The 9,268-nt window shown below is 66.2% G+C and overlaps 1 protein-coding gene across 1 annotated transcript in view; it reads right to left on the reverse strand.

The window, feature by feature from the left end:
• AHNAK (AHNAK nucleoprotein) overlaps positions 1-7,628 on the reverse strand; it is a 29,097-nt gene extending 21,469 nt beyond the window's left edge. Inside the window, exon 1 of the mRNA XM_055141037.1 lies at positions 7,489-7,628. The gene's annotated coding sequence lies outside the window, so the exon portion shown is untranslated. The remainder of the gene's footprint in view (positions 1-7,488) is intronic.
• Positions 7,629-9,268: the final 1,640 nt, after the last annotated feature.

Raw genomic sequence — 9,268 nt, forward strand, 5'->3', positions numbered from 1 at the left:
CTGCAAGGGAGATCTCAGAGCTCTGGGGTCCTCACCTCAGGGGCTGGAAGAAACCCCAAAACCAGCCCCATTCAAGGGGGCTCAGAGGGAGAAGGAGCTTTCCCCGTGGGAGCCCCAACATGGCACGCTCCTCCCCAAGCACCTGAGCGCCGCCAGGTGGGACCCCAAAATAAACAGATGAGATTAGATTAAGCGCTGGGGAGAGGGTTCAGAGGACTAGAGAGAGGCTTTGCACGCTGGAGGCCCAGGTTCAATTCCCAAGCACCATGCCAGAAATAAATAGCCCCCCAAAACAAACAATATAAAGCCAAAAGATACTGAACGTTCCGTTTCCTGGCTGCACGAGCCGCATTTCACACGCTCCACGGCCCTGTGTGGAGCCCTCCTCTCTAGCACACGCCATCGCCCGGAGAGACGGTGCCCAGCACGGCAGAACGTTCTAGGGACTGGCCTGCCTGTCGTCACAGAGGCAAAAAAGCAAGACCCAGAGCAGGAAGAAATGGAAGCGGGGGGGGGGGGGGGGAGGCCCTGACTGCCCCCATGTGCCAGTGCCCGCCCACACAGGCTCACAGATGCCTTGGGGCACCCCCAGAGCTGCTGAGCAGCAGGGACTCTGGGGAAAGGGGCGGGGGGGGGGGGGGCCCGCAAAACCCTCTCCACTGCCAGGTGGAGAAACGCCCACCAGCCCTCTAGACAGTCACTGGGACCGGAAGCAGCCAGAGCAGAGCGAGCACGTCCTGGCGATTCAAACCCTCCTGCAGAGCCCAGCTGGCAGCTCTGAGCAAGTGTGTGTGTGTGTGTGTGTGTGTGTGTGTGTGTGTGTGTGTGTGTGTGTGTGTGTGTTTGGGGTGAGGGGGGCTAGGAAGCCACAGAGCAGGGCTGGAGCTATAGGACAGAGGCTAAGAGGGGAGGGTGTCTGCCTTGCACACGGCTGACCCCGGGTTCGATCCCCAGCCTCCGTATTGCCCCCTGAAGCACCACCAGGAGTGATTCCTGAGTGCAGAGCCAGGAGTGAGCCCTGAGCCTCGCCGGGTGTGACCCCAAAAACCTAAACAGGAAAACCACAGAGCACACTCACGGCCCTGGGCAGATGGTCTCGGCCGCGCTGTGCACTCAGACGAGTAGAAACAGGGGGCCTCTTCCCCCCAGGAGCCAGCCTGAAGACAGCCAAGGAGGCACCACTGCTTCTCAGAGACCGGGTGGCCAGACACTGGTGTCACACACACACACACACACACACACACACACACCGAGAGTCGGGCCTGAGGCCCCCCAGGCCTCCTGCACCCCAAGAACGAGTTACACACCCGAGGGGCACAGGTTTGTACATCTCCCCAGCCCCGGCGGGACAGGGGGGGTAACGTCCCAGGGAGCACAGCAACACCCTCCACACAGGCGCCCCCACAAAGATGATTAGCCCGGGAAGGCGCCTGCCTCGCCCCCCCACAGAGTGTGGCGCCCCAGAGGGTCCCCTGCCGAGCGGAGAGTCAGGAGGGAGCCCCGAGCATTCCCGGGTGTGGCTCAAAACCCAGAAAGAAAAGAAAAGAAAAAAGACACACCCAGCAGCATGGAGAGGCGCCCTCAGCCAGGAACACTCCCCAGATGGCTCTCGGAAGCTCCCCGAAAGGACACCCCGACAGGTGGAAAGGGAACCCGAGGAGCGTTTTCGCATCCCGGGACTGCGCGGTGGTTCCATGCCCCGGGTCTCGTTCCAGACCCAGACAACGCCCTGCGATGAAGAATCCCTCTCCGCCTGCTGAAAAAGCAGCAGCAGGGGGCCGGAGCGATAGTCCAGCGGGGAGGGTGTTTGCCTCGCACGCGGCTGACCCGGGTTCGATCCCCGGCATCCCACATGGTCCCGTTCCCCCCCCCCCCGCCCAGCACTGCCAGGAGTAATTCCTGAGTGCAGAGCCAGGAGTAACCCAAAATGAGAGAAAAAAAAAAAAGCAGCAGCAGCAGCAGGGACCCCCTGGCATCCCCCAGAGGAGGGGCCAAGGGAAACCCTCGAAGAGGGAGGGAGACCCCAGTAGATTCACCCCCATGCCTCTCCCTCCTTCTCCCCCCCCCATGCTGAGATGCACACAAGTAACCACAGAGGAAGCTGGAGGCAGAGCTGCAGGGGTGCGGGCAGAGAGCCAGCCAGCGAGGCACAAACTGCCCCAGGACCATGAGGGTCCCCAACCCGGGGCAGAGACACCAACACAGCCAGGGCCACACCCGGGAGGACGGGGAATGACCGGTCTCCCTGGCCTGCACGCCTCCTGGCCCAGCGTGGGGCCGGCAAGCCCGGGATCTGGGGGGCCTTGGAGGATGGACTTTCAGCGGGGCCCGGGGGGGCTGAAGTCCTAAAGCTACCGGAACCAACTCTCAGGAGCTGAGGGGCGCCTAGGCTCACAAGGATCCCCAACTCTGCAGCCCTGGACCTCTTCCCCCCTCTGTGGGACCAGCCGTCTCAGCTGACCTCAGGCCCCTGGACCAGCTGCCGAACCCCCACGGAGCATTTTCAACTGGACTTGCCCTAGGCACAGGGGGGTAAACAGGGAGGATGAGGCGAACAGTGCAAAACCAGGGCAGCATGTGGGCACTGGAGGCCAGAGAAACACGGACACACACACATACATACACACACACACATACATACACACACCTCGTATGTGCTCAGAGACAGGGACTTACACACACACACACACACACAATGAGTGCTAACAAAAATCACACACACAGACACACACACACACATACACACACCATGAGTGCTAACAAAAATCACACACACACACATACCTCTCATATGTGCTCGGAGACAGGGACACACACACACACACACACCATGTGTGCTAACAAAAGTCACACACATGGGGCTGGAGCAATAGCACAGCGAGTAGGGTGTTTGCCTTGCACGCTGCCTACCCGGGTTCGATTCCCAACATCCCAGATAGTCCCCCGAGCACCACCAGAAGTAATTCCTGAGTGCATAAGCCAGGAGTAACCCCTGTGTATTGCCGAGTGTGACCCAAAAACAAAAATTAAAAATTTTTTTAAAAATCACACACACACCTGGTATGTGCTCAGAGACAGGAACACACACACACACACACACACACACACACACACACACACACACACACACACCTGCTCCCTCGTCTCCGCCCAGAGCCTCGCAGCTCACCACACCTGCCATGAGAAGGCCCCTGTTCACAGGGGCCCCTCCTTTCTGCCCCGCACATCTGCCTCCATCCCAGACCCCCTGGGCCCCAGGAGGTCTCCTGCTATGGGAGGTCTGTGGTCCCCTCCCCGCCTCCCAGCTGGTCCAGCCTCACCCCTCCAGCCCACCCCCACCCTGCATAACGCTGTAAGCACTGGAGGGGGGCGGCTGCAGAGCTGGAGGCTCAGGCACCCAGAGGGGCTCAATTCTGCACCTCCACTGCCAGCCAGTGCTCTCTGGGCTCTGCCCTGGCACCCTTCTCCAGGCCTGGCCACGCCCAGCTTCTGCCCTGGCCCCCAGGGAACCCCTAAGCCCCGGACCTCCATGTTCTCTCTCCTTGTGGGGTCCCCCGACAAGATGGCACCTTGGAAGCAGCAGGACATTCTCCGGGAGGAGGGGGAGAGTCCCCCCACACCTGGAACCGAAGCCCCATGGAGGAAGAGGAGGAAGAGGAGGAAGAGGAGGAGGAGGGCACAGAACGCCCTGTCTTGCCCCCGAGGGAACCGGGCACCTCCGAGCCACCACGCTCTCTGCCCCGTGGCCAGGCTGCGCGACTGCATACCCCCGGGGCCAGGCCGGCCGGCTGCCCAGAGCTGCCCCCAGCCCAGCCAGGACACTAAGCCGAAGCCGAGATCAGCTCCAGGCACTTCCCCTTCCCCTAGAACCTCCGCTGGGGCCCCCCCCCCGGGACCCGGCAGGATGCCCCTCCCTGGCCAGCTCCGAGCGGCGCCTGCTGGGCCAAGGCCCGGGGCTGGCCTCACCCTTCTCGGGCCTCCAGGCCCCGAGTCCAGCTCGGAACAGCTCCCTCCCACCCTTCCCGGCAGCCCCTGCAGGCCGCGGAGAGCGGCCACCCCCCGCCTGCCCCAGGCCCCACAGTCAGGGAGGGCCCCGTGCCCAGCCAGAGGGACACACACTCACGGTGACGGTGACTGACACCAGGACCCGGGGGCGGGGGGGGGGGGGGGCTGGGGAGATAGTACAGGCAGAAGACATGTGCGGGCACCACACGTGGTTAGACCCACTCCTCAGCCCCGCCAGGAACCACCCTGGAGCACATGGTCAGGAGTAAACTCATGAATAACCACTGGCTGGGACCCAACAGTCAAAAGATAAAACAACCAAAAGTCACAGCAGCCCCGAGAGGCTCTTGCTGGTACCTGCGGCTGGCAGGGAGGCAGCAGGCCCCACCCAGACCCTCGGACACCAGCTCCCGCCTCGGCCCCCAGTCCCTCCGGGGAAACCCAGGGAGAGTGGCCCACCTGAGAGCATGCTCTAGAAACTTCCATGCACAACGGTTCACACGCAGGCCCATGTGTACATGCATGCGCGCGCGCGCACACACACACACACACACGTACACACATGCGCGCGGCCAGCCGGCTGGGGTGAGGGCCGGGGGCGGCTGGGAGTGTGGAGAGAGTTCCCGGCAGGAGCTGGACAGGCTCTCCTGGTCTGCCTCTGTTGTCCCCAGGCGGTTCCCAAGTTCTGAGGGAGGTGCTGACCGCACCCAGTGCCCACACACCCCTCCACCTCCACGGCTTCGCCCCAACCCCTCAAACCAGCTCCTCAGGCTCCGGGCCCTGTGCTCTGCCAGGACCGGCCAGCCAGCTCCAAGTGGAGCAAAAGAATTTCGCCTGCTGGTGGCCCAGGCACCTCCCCCAAGGGTTTCCAGGGGAGCCCCCACCCCCTTCCCTGCCCTCGGCTGGACCGTGCTGGCTTCTTCCACCCAGGGATCCCCCTGGTCCACACTCACTTGTCCCCTGTGGGCTCTGGGCCTGTAACTCCTGCCGGGGTCTCTGGTTTGGGGGGGGGAAGGCGGGGGCAGCATTTCCAGGAGCCAACCAAACCAAGACCCCAGAAACACTCTCGGGGGCCTCCACTTGGGCAGTGTGGTGCCCATGTGACTTCTCTGGGTCCAGGCGTCCCGTGACCACTGGCACCACAGAAAACCTTCACAAGGCGTCCCCAAGACGTCCCAAGTTCCAGCCCCTGCATGCACAGTAACCCCAGATCTCACCGCCCCCCCTCAGACGCGGGGGACCCTCTCGGTTCCCTCAAACCACCCTCCTGGCCCTCTTCCTACCAGGGGGACTGGCCGAGAGCACCGCAGCATCCCCGCGGGCAGGGCCGGAGAAGGAAGCTACCCCACTCAGCTTATGAAAGGAAGTCAGGGCCACACCCTGTCCCCAGCAGTTCCCTCCTGGGTCAGGGATCGGGGGAACAGGGAAAGCCCCAACTCTCTACCCCTGACTTAGTTCTTCGGGAAGGGCCACATGGGACTGTGCACAGGAAAGGCTGTCACTGAACACGGAGTTCAGTAACGCAGGGCCCAAACAGGTCTCTAAAACTTTTATCATTTTTTGGCTTGGGGACCACACCCAGCAGCGCTCGCTCCTAGCTGGGTCACTCGGAGGCAGGTGTTACAGGCGCCACGCAGCGCTGGGGATCAAAACGGGTCTAATCAGGCGCCTAATCCCTGCAGTCTCTCCCAGCTCTCAGACACGCTCCACCTCTCCTTCCAACAACCTCTCACGGTCAGCCACAGCCCCGCGAGACATCCCTCTGCACCCCGAAAAATCCACCACCGGGGTTGGAGCCATAGGACAGCGGGGAGGGCATTTGCCTTGCACGAGGCCGACCTGGGTTCGATTCCCAGCATCCCATAGGGTCCCCCTCTGCGCCCCCGAGCACGACCAGGAGTTAATTCCTGAGTGCAGAGCCAGTAGTAAACCCCTGAGCACCTGCGGGTGTGACCCAGAGAAAGAAAAAATAAAATCAACCACATCCCTGTCATGTGCAGAAAAGGGCAGGGGGCCCAGAAGACAAGAGGCTGGGGACCAAAACCAATAACCAACCCAAGAGCTGTGGCCTCTGCGCCCCCTTCCCCCTGGCACCTCCGGGGCTGTAGTGAGAGAAGACGCTGCAGATTCCCTGGGGGACACCCCCCCCAGCACCCCCAGAACCACACCCTGTGAAAGGAGATGCACTGGTGCGGGCGCACACGCGGCCACTAGGCGCGGCGCACACAGGGTCATCCCCCACCTGGCGCGGGGGTGGGGGCGGCGGACGTCCTCCCCCCCGCAGCGAGATGCCCCGACACGACACGCGGGGGCGGACAGCCCTGCTCCGGCCCCACGTGTCCCTCCTGGCCCGCGGACGGCGGGGCTGCGCCCCCACATCCAGGGTCCTGGCACGGCACACACAGGCCCTCGCGGCCCGGGGCAGGCCTTACATAACCGGGCTGGGCTCACCACCCCGCGCCCCCTCGGCCTTCCCCGCCCCGGCGCGCGACCCCGCGCCGCGCCGGCCCACCCGGGGATGGAGGGGAGCCCGGAGCGCGGCTCCGCGACGGCGGGGCGCGACGGCGGCCCCCGAGTCGCACCCCTCAGCCCCTTCCCCCGCCCCTTTGCCCCTCGCCACTCCTCCCCAGCTCTGGTTTGAATTAGTCACCGGCTCCAACCACCACATTCCTCAGGCTGCTGGCGCCCCGCCAGGCGCTGGGGCGGGGGCCCTCGCGCCCGGACGGGTTTGGGAGTGGGGCGGTGGGGCAGAGGCGCCGCCTCTGGAGGGGAAGGGGCGGTGCGCGGGGCCGCAGCCCCCCTCTGGGAGTCTGCCCACCCGCTCGCCCCCGTCCCGCCCGGGCGGCGCGCCCCCCGAGTCCCGGGCCCCGCCGCGGGCACAGGCGGCCGGGAGACGCGAGTTTTCGGGGGGCCCCCGGGACGCCGAGGGGCACGGCGAGGGCGGGGCGGCGGGAGGGACGCGCAGGGGGGCGGCCGGCCGGGCGCAGGGGCGAGGCCGGCGGTGGTACAGAACTGGGTGGGGCCGGGAGGACTCGGGACGCCGCGCGCGCGGGGGCGCGGGAAGGGACGGCGCGCGGCCCGGGCTCTGGGGGCGCCGCGGGGGGCCCCGTTCCGAAACTTCTGCAGTAAACAGGCGACGGGCACGGCGCGGCAGCGCGCGGAGACACCGCCCCGGGGAGCCGGGGAGGGGTGGGACGGGAACGGGACGCCCCGGCGGTGCAGCGGCGCCCGCGCCCAGCCCGGGAGGGGGACGGGGAGCCCAGCACGCTCCGGGGAGACTCGCCCCGCGCGTCCGACTCGCGCCCCAACTCTGCGGGCGGGGACTTGGCTCCCCGGGCGCGCCGCGTCGCCCACCCGCGGGGGTCCCCCTCTGCCGCCCGGCGTGCGCCCCGCTCCTGGCGTCTGCAGCGCGACACGCACTCCACGCGCCCCGCCGCCCCTCCGACGTGCCCGGGGATCGCGGCCCCCCGACGGCGCCCCTACCTGCGCGCTCAGCCCCGGGGCACGGCCATAGCCCGCGCGGGGCCCGAGGTCGCGGAGCGGCGGCGGCTGCAGACGGCGAGCCCCGGTCGGACGGGGCGGGTCCGGCAGGGCGGGCGGTGCAGTCCCCGCGGCAGAGCTGCTCCGAGTGGCCGGGCCCCCTCGCGCGGAGGCGGCTCTTGTAACTCCGGCGCGGGCGGGCGGGTCTGCCCCGAGCTGCGCGCAGAGGGCGGGGCCGGGCGGGGCCGGAGCCGGGGCTGGGCCGGCCGCGCTGGGCCGCCACGGGGGGACCCGGGAGTGGGCGGCCTCAGGACTGCGGGCTGGGGAGCGCCGGGGGACCCCGCGCGCCCGACGGGATGCCAGCCCCCCCACCTCACACGCACGCACACGCGCGCACACCCCGGGTCCCGGCTGCAGCCCCTCGCCCCGGCCCGTCGCGGGCCTGCACCGCCCGGGATTGGAGGCCGTGCCTCGGGGTGCCCCGGGCTCCCCTCGCCTCTGGCGCTGGGAATCGTCCCCGTTGCGTAGTCTGGACCTAAGGGGGGTTTCGAAAGCGGCGGCGGGGCCGCTGGGAAGGTTCGGCCGGACGCCTGGGTGCGCTCGGCTCTCGGGCCTCCAGGGCCCAGACCCCAGGCCCGTCCCCCCACTGTGTTCCCAGGCTCCATGCAGCCCAGCCCGCTTTTCGCCTTCCCTCTTTGGGGGGCAGGGGACGGTCCTCAGCCCCACCCTGCCCACCCTGGCCAGGATTGGCCAGTGGATGGCACTTGCAGGCTCAGGGACCCCAGCGCCCTGCCCTTCCCCCTACGGCCCCGGCCACAGAGAACTCAGCGCAGAGCCCGTCTCGGAGGGGCTGCCCAGTCCCCCTAGAGCGAGCGAAGTCCTCCCCTCCGCCCCTTTCAGACCCCCTCCCCAGCGCTGCCCACCTCCTCACTCCGGGATGCCAGTTTCCAAATTTACAGTCATTTCCCACAGCCACTTCTAACTACCCCAGACTTTATTAACCGCCTAATGATGGGGTTCCCGGCCCTTCTGGCTACACACCCCCGTCCACCCCCACCTTCCCTTCTCCTTCCTGCAGACTCCCTGCCAGGAAACACCCCCCTCCCCACCCCATCCCCAGCCATCCGGGCCCTCTCCTGGAAGGAGCCCCCCCCAGACCCTGCCCAGACAGGGGCACCCTCCTGGTGGTGAGACGGCTGAGTGGGCCGGGGCTCTGCCCAGCGCCCTGTCCTCCGAAATGGCAAACAACATGTTTACAGGCTAAAAATACCCAGCGGCCAACGCTGCTGCCAGCCTGGGGGCTGTGTCCCAGGTCCAGTTACCAGCATAGGGTACAGGCCGTGGGGGGGAGGGAAGTGAAGGTGCAGGGAGCGCCAGGGACGACAGACAGACACGCACATCATGTACAGGGGCAGGCGGGAGGGGAGGCGGAGACGTGTGTGCAGACAGGCGGACAGGCAGAGACATGCGTAGACAGACGAGGCTGACGGGGCACCAGCTCTGGGTGTCTCTCACTCCCCCACACACACTCACACACACACACACACACACACACACACACACACACACACACACACACATCCCCAGCTAAGCGACTCAGGGGTCCAGCAGACACTCCCTGAGGCTTGCAGCCCCTCCTCCTTTTCTAGACACTTTTTTTTTTTTTTTTTTTTTGCTTTTTGGGTCACACCCAGCGATGCTCAGGGGTTACTCCTGGCTCTGCACTCAGGAATTACCCCTGGCAGTGCTCAGGGGACCCTATGGGATGCCGGGGATCGAACCC

The sequence above is a fragment of the Sorex araneus genome, chromosome 6, assembly GCF_027595985.1.
Source record: "Sorex araneus isolate mSorAra2 chromosome 6, mSorAra2.pri, whole genome shotgun sequence".
Taxonomy (NCBI): Eukaryota; Metazoa; Chordata; class Mammalia; order Eulipotyphla; family Soricidae; genus Sorex; species Sorex araneus.